Here is a 15,042-nt window from a genome sequence, read left to right on the forward strand (position 1 = left end):
GTGTCTATAGAGGATAACCTAACCAAAAAGGTAAGGTGGAATTGAAAAAAATAAAATAATCCAAAGCGTGAAGTTCCTCTTTAACATGAAAACATATATTAATTTGCATTTATGTATGACAACTTGATCTAGAACACCCCTAGGCTGCTTACTGGACAACGAGAAGCACCAACACTCTTATGCCCCGTACACACGGTCGGCTTTTCCGATGGAAAATGTCCGATCGGAGCGTGTTGTCGGAAATTCCGACCGCGTGTGGGCTCCATCACACATTTTCCATCGGATTTTCCGACACACAAAGTTTGAGAGCAGGATATAAAATTTTCCGACAACAAAATCTGTTGTCTGAAATTACGATCGTGTGTACACAAATCCGACGGACAAAGTGCCACGCATGCTCTGAATAAATAAAGAGATGAAAGCTATTGGCCACTGCCCCGTTTATAGTCCCGACGTACGTGTTTTACGTCACCGTGTTTAGAACGATCGGATTTTCCGACAACTTTGTGTGACCGTGTGTATGCAAGACAAGTTTGAGCCAACATCCGTCGGAAAAAATCCTAGGATTTTGTTGTCGGAATGTCCGAACAAAGTCCGACCGTGTGTACGGGGCATAAGTTATCACTATGTTCTGTCTGCTCTCTCCTCCTGTCAGTATGCTCCCAGTGTTAGACTGACAGCACAGTGCAGCACATAACTGACTCCCAGTGTTGCCTCTTCTTCCCCTGGTGTGATTTCTGCTGTGTACAGAATTACAGTTGCTATCAATGGCAGTGCTTTTTAACCACGAGCCCATGGACAACTGCTGGGCTGCAGCCTTCCCTCTTCCTGGCCCCCAGCCACCTACAGATCCCTTAACCGCCCACAGTGCCTGCCAGGTCCCATAGTGCCCTACAACCTCCAATAATGGCCCACAGTGTCCCAAAGCCCCCTAAGAGCCCTCCACAGTGCCCTCCATCCTGCTACAGAGCCTTCAGCCCTCCATAGTGCCCCCAGCCTTCAACAGTGTTGCAAAGTGCTCCCCAGCCCCCTCAAGAAACTACATCCTCCACAGGGCCACCAAGTCTGCCACAGAGTCCCCTAACCCACTCCACAACCCCCATAGTGACACCCAGCCCTGTACCTATTTTTACATACTTTGATTGTGCAGGTGTAAAACCTTTACTTTTGGGGCACGGAAGGTTTTGGAAGAATTTCAAAAAGGTTGAGAAGCACTGATCTGTGGGGCAAAAAAATATAAATCACATGGTGACATTTGTGTAACCTAAAATGTAATTTTTGGTGTACAGAATCCAAAAGGAGAGGTGCTCATCTCAGACAGAGGATCTTTGATAATCACTAGGGCATGTAATCCACCCTGTTTCCAGTGGAGGAGACACCTGGTGGAGGTTACATGGGTGAAATCATCTTTACTGCCACCTTGTGCACAGAATTGAGCATATGTGAAAGCAGCAGTCTCTTACGGAATTGAAAGTATAAGATCCAAACTTTCACAATGGCAGACAAATAAAGAACCTAAGAGCTGTTTTTATGCTGTACTTATTCTCCCTCTCGGTGGCCTTTGTGCAGACGCGGCACTCGGGTCTCTCTTTTCTACATCATATTCTATCTTGATTTTAACTTTTATATTGCCTCAACCCCCTGAGGAAGTGGATAGTGAAACGTGTTGAGAATACAGCCACTACCTATGTATGCCACATATGGAGTGGACTCTGATCAGGAGCAATATTGATTTTGTAGTCTGTAGTATATAGGTAGAGGTTATAAGTACATCTATAATCAGTGGTGGTGGATGTGCTGGAACATTTAAATATATACCTGTGTTTTGTGACTGTTCACATATTAGAAGTGCGATATGTCAATTTTAGGAAATTTCTTGTCCTTTCATGGTCCTTAAACATTTGTATTTGTAATAAACCAATTCTGTATGGAGTTAAGACTATGTGGTTGATTTACTAAAGGCAATTAGGCTGTTCACTTTGCAAGGGAATTTTGCCCAGAGCTTAGTCCATGTGGTAAAATTTCAATTTGTGAAGCATACCCAATAGGATGCAAGGAAAATAGAAAACAGTATATTCTTGGTTACATATAATTGGATGATGAAAGTCAGCAGTGCTTCACCTCATTTTCTATTCTTTAGGAAGTGCAAATTCCCTTGACAAATGAGCAGTCCATTCGCCTTTAGTAAATCAACCGCAAAGTGCCAAACTCAATGGCTAGGTACACATGCAAGCAGTAAGTGAGTGTAATGAACTGAATGTTGGATGCAGCATGTGGACTTCCTCTCCACCAGTTTTGCTTCCCCTGATGCACTCTGCTAACAAAGCTAACAAAGCTACCCCAAAAACGCATATGTGCGCCTAACTGTACAAATAACCAGAGTTGCCAGAATACCATTCTAGGCCAACAGAACACTATACTACAGAAACACATTAACTTGGCTTTTCTCAACCAGTGTTCCATGGAACCCTTGAATTTCAGTACAGGTTGCTGGGGTTTCTTGATGAATCTCTAATGAAACCTCTAATGTAAATTACATTTTTCCTTTAACTGTCCACCAATGTAAGGGCCCTTGTCCTACTAACACAAATGTAAGGAGCCCTTATTCATTGACCTTCAAGACAGGGGACATTTTTCCACTGTCCACCAATGAAAATAATTGAAAACATCAATGTAGGAGGCCATTCTCAACTAACCACCAATGGAAGGGGGTCCTTCTCAACTAACCACCAATGGAAGGGGGTCCTTCTCAACTAACCACCAATGGAAGGGGGTCCTTCTCTACTAACCACCAATGGAAGGGGGTCCTTCTCTACTAACCACCAATGGAAGGGGGTCCTTCTCTACTAACCACCAATGGAAGGGGGTCCTTCTCTACTAACCACCAATGGAAGGGGGTCCTTCTCTACTAACCACCAATGGAAGGGGGTCCTTCTCTACTAACCACCAATGGAAGGGGGTCCTTCTCTACTAACCACCAATGGAAGGGGGTCCTTCTCTACTAACCACCAATGGAAGGGGGTCCTTCTCTACTAACCACCAATGGAAGGGGGTCCTTCTCTACTAACCACCAATGGAAGGGGGTCCTTCTCTACTAACCACCAATGGAAGGGGGTCCTTCTCTACTAACCACCAATGGAAGGGGGTCCTTCTCTACTAACCACCAATGGAAGGGGGTCCTTCTCTACTAACCACCAATGGAAGGGGGTCCTTCTCTACTAACCACCAATGGAAGGGGGTCCTTCTCTACTAACCACCAATGGAAGGGGGTCCTTCTCTACTAACCACCAATGGAAGGGGGTCCTTCTCTACTAACCACCAATGGAAGGGGGTCCTTCTCTACTAACCACCAATGGAAGGGGGTCCTTCTCTACTAACCACCAATGGAAGGGGGTCCTTCTCTACTAACCACCAATGGAAGGGGGTCCTTCTCTACTAACCACCAATGGAAGGGGGTCCTTCTCTACTAACCACCAATGGAAGGGGGTCCTTCTCTACTAACCAACCACCAATGGAAGGGGGTCCTTCTCTACTAACCAACCACCAATGGAAGGGGGTCCTTCTCTACTAACCAACCACCAATGGAAGGGGGTCCTTCTCTACTAACCACCAATGGAAGGGGGTCCTTCTCTACTAACCACCAATGGAAGGGGGTCCTTCTCTACTAACCACCAATGGAAGGGGGTCCTTCTCTACTAACCTCCAATGGAAGGGGGTCCTTCTCTACTAACCTCCAATGGAAGGGGGTCCTTCTCTACTAACCTCCAATGGAAGGGGGTCCTTCTCTACTAACCACCAATGGAAGCGGGTCCTTCTCTACTAACCACCTATAGAAGGGGGTCCTTCTCTACCAACCACCTATAGAAGGGGGTCCTTCTCTACCAACCACCTATAGAAGGGGTCCTTCTCTACTAACCACCTATAGAAGGGGTCCTTCTTTACTAACCACCAATGGAATGGGATCCTTCACTACTAACCACCTGACCATCAACGTAAGAGGGCTCTTCTTTGATGCATGGGAAATTTCTTCAATGACCATCAATGTAAGAGGAGGGCCCTTCTTCACTGACCATCAATGTAGGGGATATTTCTTAACTGACCATCAATGTAAGATGGCCCTTCGTTACTGACCATCAATGTAGGCGACACTGATCATTAATGTGGAGTTTTTTGTTTGCATGGACATTCTATTATAGGCACAAACTTTGGTTCTCGTTTGTAAGGGAGCCCTTCTCCACTAACCACCAATGTAAAGGGGCCCTTTTTCACTGACCATTAAAAGTAGGGGGTCTTAACCAAGGAGGCCCTTCTTCCATTGCCATTAATAGGGGACATTTCTTCACTCACCCTTAATGTAAGGAGGCCCTTCTCTGGCCATCGATGTAGGGGATATTTCTTTACTGACCCTCAATGTAAGAGGGCCCTTCTTCACTGTGCTGTGTACTGCCAGTGAGGTTAATTTTCTAAGAAAAAAGCTCACCGCACACAACACAATCTTATTTTACAGTCGCCTGCCTGACTGGATACACAATTATTGGGTAGATCCTCATTTTACATTGTATAATTGTTGTAATTACAGATTATATGGTCAGATTGTAATGTGTACGGTGAGCCTTAAAGTGAAAGTTTAGTCAAAAACGAACTAACTCTAAACCTACTCTCAGCCTCATTCTAAGCCTAATCTATCTAGCCCTGAAAAGAAAAAATCAATATACTTACCTGTTCTGTGCAGCTGCTCTGGTCCGGTCCCAGTCTGAGCTGTCAGCGGCGGTTTCAGCGTGTAGACGTGTGCAGGAGAGGCAGCCAACAAGGGAAGCCCTATAGCAAGTCTATGGGTGATGTCACTTCCCAGGCATTTCACAGCCGTTGTCGGCTCTCTCCTGCACACAGCAGCCGGTGCTGGGGACCAGACCGGTTTGGCTGCAGAATAGGTAAGTATAGCGATTTTTTTCTTTACTGGACTAGATAGATTAGGCTTAGAATGTGGCTGAGAGTAGGCTTAGCGTTAGTTAGATTTTAACTTTACTTCCACTTTAAGGTTCTTAGTTGGTGGTAGCTAGTGGTAGATCACAGGGTAGCCAAACACACTACAACCTAATTGTACAATGACTGTACCATCTCCTTTAAAGTGATTGTAAAGACTTGTTTAAAATAAATAAATAACAAACCTCTTTTCTCGGGGTCCCTCCTTGCTGCTCCTGGCCCTTCCCTCCTATCAGGTGCCCCCACAGCAAGGAGCTTGTTGTGGGGGCACCCGAGCCGAGTCACAGCTCCGTGTGTCCATTCAGACATGGAGCCCTGAACCCGGCCCTGCCCTCTCTCTCCTCGAGTCAATGGCACCGCTGCTGTGTCTCAGTCAATCAGGGGGAGAGTCCCAGACGGCTAAGGCACTTGTGGACATCGATGGAGAGAGATGGGGCTCAAGTAAGTAATTAGGGGGTGCTGGGGAGGCTTCTACACACAGGTTTTTTCATCTTAATGCATAGAATACATAAAGATAAAAACCTTCTGCCTTAACAACTCCTTTAAATTTACCAAAACAATATAATATGAGGACAAACCTAAACAATCCATTTAATGTATGTATCCACTTGTGCAGGCCCTTACATAACATAGTTGTTGGTAAATTTGAAGAGGATTGTATGATCAAATTGTATAGTCATCTAAATGAATAAATCTATATCCAACCAGTCTGGCCTTTGCACTACATAGATGTTAGTGAATTTAAAGTAGAGTGTAACATGTTTGGTGAGTTTGAGCTGGCCATATGCTACACAAATTGATTGTACAATGTCTTTTAAGGTGAGAAAACACTATACAATCTAATAGTTTAATCTTCTTCAAATCTGACAACAACTACACTATATTGTCAAAAATATTGTGACACCTGCCTTTACACTCACATGAACTTTGATGGCATCCCAGTCTTAGTCCATAGGGTTAAATATTAAGTTGGCCCACCCTTTGCAGCTATAACGGCTTCAACTCTTCTGGGAAGACTGTCCACAAGGTTTAGGAGTGTGTCTATGGGAATGTTTGACCATTCTTCCAGAAGTGCATTTGTGAGGACAGACACTGATATTGGAAGAGAAGGCCTGGCTTGCAGTCTCCACTCTAATTCCTCCAAAAGGTGTTCTATTGGGTTTAGGTCAGGACTTTGTGCAGGCCAGTCAAGTTCCTCCACCCCAAACTCGCTCATCCATGTCTTTATGGACCTTTCTTTGTGCACTGGTGTGCAGTCATGTTGGAACAGGAAGGGGTCATCCCCAAACTGTTCCCACAAAGTTGGGAGCATGAAATTGTCCAAAATGTCTTGGTACAGTTGTGCTCATAAGTTTACATACCCTGGCAGAATTTATGATTTCTTGGCCATTTTTCAGCGAATATAAATGATAATACAAAAACATTTCTTTCACTCATGGCTGAAGCCATTTATTATCAATCATAATGAGAACAGAAACTACCCAAATGACTCAGATCAAAAGTTTACATACCCTGATGATTTTGGCCTGATAACATGCACACAAATTGACACAAAGGGGTTTGAATGGCTAGTAAAGGTAATCATCCTCACCTGTGATCTGTTTGCTTTTGTAATTTGTGTGTGTGTGTGTGTGTGTGTGTGTGTAAAAGGTCAATAAGTTTCTGGACTCCTGACAGACCCTTGCATCTTTCATCCAGTGCTCCACTGACATTTCTGGATTCTGAGTCATGGGGAACCAAAGAATTGTCAAAGGATCTGTGGGAAAAGGTAGTTGAACTGTATAAAACAGGAAAGGGATATAAAAAGATATCCAAGGAATTGAGAATGCCAATCAGCAGTGTTCAAAGTCTAATTAAGAAGTGTAAAATGAGGGGTTCTGTTGAAACCAAACCATGGTCAGGTAGAGCAACTAAAATTTCAGCCACAACTGCCAGGAAAATTGTTTGGGATGCAAAGAAAAACCCACAAATAACTTCAGGTGAAATACAGGACTCTCTGAAAACATGTGGTGTGGCCGTTTCAAGATGCACAATAGGGAGGCACTTGAAGAAAGATGGGCTGCATGGTCGAGTTGCCAGAAGAAAGCCATTACTATGCAAATGCCACAAAGTATCCGCTTACAATACGCCAAACAGCACAGAGACAAGCCTCAAACCTTCTGGCACAAAGTAATTTGGAGTGATGAGACCAAAATTGAGCTTTTTGGCCACAACCATAAACGCTTAATTTGGAGAGGAGTCAACAAGGCCTATGATGAAAAGGTACACCATTCCTACTGTGAAAAACGGAGGTGGATCGCTGATGTTTTGGGGATGTGTGAGCTACAAAAGGCACAGGAAATTTGGTCAAAATTGATGGCAAGATGAATGCAGTATGTTATCAAAAAATACTGGAGGAACATTTGCATTCATCAGCCAGGAAGCTGCGCATGGGACGTACTTGGACATTCCAACATGACAAGGATCCAAAACACAAGGCCAAGTCGACCTGCCATTGGCTACAGCAGAAAGAAGGGAAGGTTCTGGAGTGGCCATCTCAGTCTTCTGACCTCAATATCATTGAGCCACTCTGGGGAGATCTCAAAACGTGCAGTTTATACAAGACAGCCCAAGAATTTACACGAACTGGAGGCTTTTTGCCCAGAGGAATGGGCAGCTTTACCATCTGAGAAGATAAAGAGCCTCATCCACAAATACCACAAAAGACTTAAGCTGTCATTGATGTTAAAGGGGGCAATACACGGTATTAAGTACTGGGGTATGTAAACTTTTGATCAGGGTCATTTGGGTAGTTTCTGTTCTCATTATGATTTAAAAAGAGTAAACACTGTTGATTGATAATAAATGGCTTCAGCCAAACACTAACCATGAGTGAAAGAAAAGTTTTTATGTTATCATTCATATTCTCTGAAAAATGGCCAAGAAATCATAAATTGAGCCAGGGTATTTAAACTTATGAGCACAACTGTATGCTGACACCTTAAGAGTTCCCTTCACCGGAACTAAGGGGCCAAGCCCAACCCCTGAAAAACAACCCAACACCATAATCTCCCCTCCACCAAATGATTTGAACCAGTGCACAAAGCAAAGTCCATAAAGACATGGATGAGCGAGTTTGGGGTGAAGGAACTTGACTGACCTTAACCCGATAGAACACCTTTGGAAAGATTTAGAGCGGAGACTGTGAGCCAGGCCTTCTCGTCCAACATCAGTGCCTGACCTCACAAATGCGCTTCTAGAAGAATGGTCAAACATTCCCATAGACACACTCCTAAACCTTGTGGACAGCCTTCCCAGAAGAGTTGAAGCTGTTATAGTTGCAAAGGGTGGGCCAACTCAATTTTGAACCCTACGGACTAAGACTGGGATGCCATTAAAGTTCATGTGCATTAAAGGCAGGTGTCCCGATACTTTTGAAAATATAGTGTATGTAGTGCAAGGGCCTGTCTGATAGGATAGTTTAAGAAGGCCCTTATATTACATAGTTTGGGCAAATCTTGATTGTACGGTCAGATTGTAATGTATATAGTGACCCTTAATCTACCAGCTTTTCCTATGATTCTATGAGGAAACCCATGCAAGCACAGGGGGAACATGCAAACTCCACACAGAGGGGGTCCTAGCCAGGATTTGAACCGGGGACTGGGTGCAAGGACAAACCAGCTGTGCCATCCTATGATTTGTATAGAACTGAGCTATCCTCCGTATTGACTGCGAATGAATTCCAATAGTAAACCTCGCTATCAGAACATGAGCAGCACATCAGACAACTGTAAGTCAATGTAATATTATTATTTTTATTTGTATTATTATAGTTATTATTGTTATTACTATTATCAACAATAATTATAATAGTAATAACAATAGTGCTATAGCAAGTGATAATAATAATAATAAAAAATATGACTCTGCCCCCCGGGTATACTATTGTGTTGGAATAATAAATGTGTGGAGGGCTGATGGGTCACGTTGTCACCCTGTGTGTAGGGTCAGGTCACAGACCAGACTGTACCGGTGACAGTGATGATGGGGTGACATTTCTAAGTGACAATGATTACATATGGGGGGAGGACAGTGACACCATCCTGTACAATGTGACACCAATCATCACAATATGTGAAGATGACACAAGTGAATTACCGGCTCCTCCATCCCTCCTCTCTGATGACATTGTCTGTGGGGTGATGACAGGGACATGATGACACAACACACTGACTGTCATACAAAGTGACACAACAATGATCATGAAGAGGATACAATGTAACAGATGGTGATGAAGGGGATCCGGCTTCAGCGGCCGGCTCTGATCTCACACAGGGGAAAGGGAGGGGGGGAGAAGGGTCAGGAGGGCTCACCTATCCCGGCCCCTGGCTCCGGGGGGATCCTCCGCTCGGTCCCGGGATCTCACTGCGGGAGCACACCCGGAACTGCCGCACTCTCCTTTAAAGGCAATGGAGCAAAGTGCAGCAGTGTGCCGACTGAAATTACCGCATGTCGCCGCTAGATGGCAGTGAGGGAACGGCAACAGCTAAGCAGTCAGTGTATACATGTGGCGCTGTGTGGGCAGTCACGGTGTACAAAATATGTATGTACTATCTATGCATAGCTTCCAACTGTCCCTGATTTCGAGCAATGTCCCTCTGTCCCTCATTCCTCCTCATTTAACCCTCATTTAGGGTCTGATCTATATAGATGTATATAAAATTCACTTTTTATCTAACAAAAAGTGTTTCCAGCGCTAAACCTTTCATCTGATCTCTAAATTGCTGCATTTGTAAATTTCAAAAGCCAATATAAAGAAATAGTATTAGTAAAAAAAAAAAGCACTTGTGTGTTTAACCTATCTTGTTTTTTTTTAACAATTCTCCTTTAAGGGGGCGTGGCAAGGGGTGTGTCCTTTGCCTGCAAACTTTTACTGATAGGTGTGCCTCATTCCCATCTCAAAATGTTGGGAGGCATGTATATATAGATATATATAGATATATATCGATATATATCTATATATAGATATATATCGATATATATATATTTTCCCCTTTTTCTAAAGTTATCCCAGTTATAACAGGGATATCACAATGGGATAAAGTTATCACATTCAGTCTCAGTCAGGGTCAGAATCTTTAGTACCCCTCTATCTATATATATATATATATATATATATATATATATATATAAACAGACAACAATAAATAAAAACAAATAGTTCGAACCCTTCATTGCTGTGATTTATTTTGTCATATATCACCACAAACCATATTTATTATGTATTTTATTATATTTTACTTTATATTAAAATAATATATAATGTATACTGTACATATTGTTGTATCTGTGTGTATATAAAAACGTATACATACAGATACAATAATATGTACAGTATACAGTATATATATTTATAAAATTAAATACAATAAATATTAAATATGCTTTGTGGTGATTACTTGGTGATATATGACCAAAAAAAAAAAAAAAAATCACAGCAATGAAAGGTTAAAACTCGTTTTTTTTTATTGTTGTCTGTGTCCCCAATTCCTCACATTCTGTATTGGTGACACCCTGACTCACAGAGTGTCACATGGACAGGAAATGAGGGTGACTTCCCCTAATGATGATACAGACAGTATCACATATGTGCATGCGCATTTACTTGCGCATGTCACGGGTAGAGCAGCCCATTAATTTCAATATGCTGCCCTACCAGCAGGAAACACGGTGAAAAAATCCCCCCCAACCGTTTTTTAAATAGCACCAAATTAATGGCAAGTTTGCTAAAGCACAGTGCGTTTTTTTTTGCAGGTCGGGAACTTGTGCAAAATTGCATGCGTTCGCCAGTCGCAAAGATATGAACTTAGACTAAGGCCCCTTTCACACGAGGCGGGCTCCGTTTCTACGGAGCCCGCCTCGGTCCGCCGGCTCAGCGGGAGATCAGTCCGTTGATCTCCGCTGAGCCGGCGGATGACAGGTCTCTCTCTGCTCACTGAGCGGGGAGGGGCTTGTCAGGCGCCGCTGCCGCCTATGGAGGGATCGGACGAAAACGGACAGCGTGTCCGTTTTCGTCAGATCTCACCCGATCCGATCCGCCAGCGACGGATCTGGACGTAGAGCCATACGTCTGCTTTTAGCGGATCGGACGGGGTCGGATGTCAGCGGACATGTCTCCGCTGACATCCGACGCTCCATAGGCTAACATGGATCGCCCGTTCAGGTCCGCCGTCAAAACTGACAGGCGGACCTGAACGGTCCGATCGTGTGAAAGGGGCCTAAGGGTTCTTTCACACTATTTGTAGCACTTGAGTTCACGCATTTTCCTGCACTGTGTGGAAATGTGCTGCCTTCTGTAAACATGCATGGGTGCCATTAATTCATAATGGAACCCCCATGCACCTGGCAAATGAGTGTGCATTTGCAGCGGTTTGGTGCAGTATGATTTTAAAAAATTGCACTTGCAGTACTTTTTGCATGTTCCTGCGCATTTTGCAGCCTATAGAAATTAATGGAAAAACCTAAACAGGCCACTTACAAACATGTGAGAACGCACAAAAGATGCGTGCGTCCAGACTCACCTTTGCAAACTGTGAACTAAATATCCCTCTTTTTATTGCAAAGTTTGCTAGAAAGGGTATAGCAGTGTGCAAAGGGTTCATCTAAAATTTTTAGACTCACCTTTGAACACGCCCTATGCACAAGAAACGCGGAAAGGAAGTCTCTGACACTTTTCCAAATTGCCACTGCACTGAAATGCATGGTGCTGTGGCACCATACATTTGGTGTGTGTAAAAACATCCGTGTTAGTAGATTTGAGGAATGCCACTAAAGTAGAACTATAGGCAAAACGTTTTTTTTTCCATTTTGGATGGCGCAAGGGAGGGTTATAACCCCTATCAGATTTATTTTCGCCATCTGCGTCCCATTGTGGAGACTTCCTTTCACTTCCTGTCCTATAGCCAAACAGGAAGTGGGAGGGAATCCCTGCAAATGAAGGGAATTCCATGGGGACCCCCAGGTCACCAGAACTAGTGTCCCCATTGGAAGATTCCCACTCTTTTACTTTTCTGGGGACAACCCAAAATGTGGGATTTTTTTTTTATTTTCACTTTCAATGATAATGTTAAACAGGACAAATAGAGAGGGTGAATTTCCCTCATGGGGGCACAGACTGCAATAAAAATTGACAGGTGTTCTAATCCATCTCCACTCTATCCAAAATCAAAAAAAAAAAGTTTTGCCTTTAGTTATACTTTAAAGCGGAGGTCCGCCCAAAAAATTAAAAGCCAGCAGCTGCACATACTGCAGCTGCTGGCTTTTAATAATAGGACACTTACCTGTCCTGGAGTCCTGCAATGATGTTTCCGCAGCTGATGTTTCCATGGCAGTGGTTTCAATGGCGGTGCTGTCGCCGCCATTGCAGGTAAGGGAACCCGGCAGTGTAGCCTTACGGCTTCACGCCGGGGCCCCTACTGCGCATGCACGAGGCCCCGCTCCTCTCTCCTACTGGCGACAGGGGGAGGAGGAGGGAGCCCTGCGGTGACGTCATGGGCCACGGTGTGGACTCCTGGAAGTGGGAACAGGATACCTGTCAAAGACAGGTATCCTGTTCCCACTCCACCCCCGAAAGGTGCCAATTGTGGCACCAGAGGGGGTGAGGAGACAAAGTATTATTGGCACAACCGCATGTCTGCCAAAGAACAGGGCGTTTCTGTGCATATCAGAAAAGAGAGTTATTTTGAGTGTGTTCCTGACCCCCCCTGAGGAAGACGTGACCCTGTGTCAACACGCGTAGGAGAGGGGTGAGGATGGTGAAGGCACCCGGCCCATTACAAGGAGTAAGAGGCCGGTTGGGAATATAGTGGTTGTGCGGCTCTGCAGGACTTTTTTAAACACCAATGTTTATTGTAGTCTGGTGCGCTGGAAGCACCAGCAACAAATGAGTACTCTGTTCTCTTTTAATAAAAATCCCAAGCTTTTAAACGATATAAGCACTATTGGTGTCCTTTTACACCCACATGTATTTTGATGCTGCCCATTGATGGGGAGATTGGTTGCTGGAAGATTGCAGGAACCAGCTGACCTTAATCCATCTCATCGAGCCTGGAGTGGCTCACAGGTGTTCTTTCACTCAACATAGATGAGGGGTCACACTCTCTGAGGTGAGCCTATACCCAATAGGGGATAGCACGTGTGAGGTGTCACAGCGGTGATTGAAGCACATTAAATTGGATTGCACAGTTTATCAGCAATTTTGATCAATTAAAGAATCAAGTCACAAGTGGAATATTTTGTTATTGCACTTATAATGTTTATATGCGCAGCAGTTACCAGGGGCTAACAGAAAACACCCGGTCGTAAGTAGATCATGTGACAGATGTGACAGCCAAGCATGGCGATCACATGATTATAAACCCCACCCACCTCCTGGCCGCTGAAACCCCTTAAAGTGCCAGGAGGTGCCGTCGCCAAAGGGGTTAAAGGGGGGTGATTCTTTTCTATACCCACTGTATAATGAACAGAATATCTCAAGATCAGTCCTTAATAGCTGTAACAAAACTATAAACACCATTGTGTAATTTGTGACAATATCTTCTACCTTTATCTCATGCCGTACATGCCTCTACCAAACATGTAAAAAAAAACCTCCTTCTTAGACCTCATAATTCACTCATCACACTTCCCAGATAAATGTATCATCTGTAGTCAATGGGAAACCTCCTTCAATGATCCTCTACTGGGTCCAGATTCAAAGCAATCTCCCCTATCCAGTATGCTCAGGCATCATAAAATATGGGTATCATAAAACAAAAAAGCAGAACAATAGTGCTCTCTATTTATAACTGTTATTTTATGCCCAAAATGACTATAAAAAGTTACAAGATATAAAAACAGCAGGGCCCTCAATATTTGGAATGGTCATGGCTCAGCACATAACAAAGATGGCCATGGGATGGTGTTACAGGCTCAGCTCCACCTATACGTGATTGAGCTTCCTCAGTAGGTGGGGAGCCAACACACCCCAAGCCCTTAAATAGCCTCACCTGTTGCTTAGATGAAGGCAGAGACTCGATCAGGTACCTGGCCTGCTAGGGAAGAACCACACACAGACACAGCCTTTAGCATTGTAGGCATTTATAGTAAATATCATTATGGTACACTGGTGAAAAGAACAGTTTCAACATGGCTCTCCATAGTGTAATTCACTGTACTGTTACCGGAGGATTGCCTCTGCTGGAGGGGTGGCCATACCTTGTACACCTTTAACTGTACTGGCTCACTAGGAGGAATCCTCAATATGCTCTCCAACACTGGACACTGGTGTTGAATTACTAAAACTGGAGAGTGCAAAATCTAGTGCAGATGTTCATGGTAGCCAATCAGCTTCTAACTGAAGATTTTACAAAAAAACCTGGAAGATGATCGGTTTCTATGCAGAGCTGCACCAGATTTTACACTCTCCAGATTTAGCAAATCAACCCCACTGTCTCCTGCTCTAGCTCTACTCACCAGGAACCTTTTCCTGCACTAAGCACCGTCCCTAACCAGTGGGTTTCTTTCCCTAACCTGCCACTCCCTTAAAAAATGCCCAAATGACATAGCCTCCCCCGTTAAGATGGCCGCCTGCACTCTCATGGAGATTTGATATCAAATCAGACACCTACCTTCCCTGAGAGGCTGACAAAGTCCATAAGGGGGCAATTCCTTTTATTAGACTCCTCTTATCCTGTAGCATTGGCACAGTGCCACCTACAGGGGGGGAGAATGCTGGCACCTGCCTACACAGAGGTTCAGGTGACTGAAGGCAATGCAACCCCACTGGAAGGGCAGTACTTCAAAGTGTGCTGACATGGTGTTCACCACAGTGTGACTGGGGCTTAAAGTGACTCTATACCTACTTAAAAAAAATAAAACAATAAACATGTTGTTATAATCACCTGCTCTGTGCAATGGTTTTGCCCCAATCCTCCTCCTTTTTCAGGGTCCTCCGCTGGCACTCCTGACTCCTCCTCTTTGGCAAGTGCCCCCATAGGAAGCTGCTGTAATTGACAACAGGTGGAGCCAATGGCTTCC

At 44.1% G+C, this 15,042-nt stretch overlaps 1 protein-coding gene across 1 annotated transcript in view; it reads right to left on the minus strand.

Moving 5' to 3' along the window:
* The window catches only part of ABHD6 (abhydrolase domain containing 6, acylglycerol lipase), a 62,925-nt gene extending 53,437 nt beyond the window's left edge, over positions 1–9,488 (minus strand). Inside the window, exon 1 of the mRNA XM_073592224.1 lies at positions 9,339–9,488. The gene's annotated coding sequence lies outside the window, so the exon portion shown is untranslated. The remainder of the gene's footprint in view (positions 1–9,338) is intronic.
* Between the last annotated feature and the right edge of the window lie 5,554 nt (positions 9,489–15,042).

This window comes from Aquarana catesbeiana, linkage group LG07 (assembly GCF_042186555.1).
Source record: "Aquarana catesbeiana isolate 2022-GZ linkage group LG07, ASM4218655v1, whole genome shotgun sequence".
NCBI classification, from domain to species: Eukaryota; Metazoa; Chordata; class Amphibia; order Anura; family Ranidae; genus Aquarana; species Aquarana catesbeiana.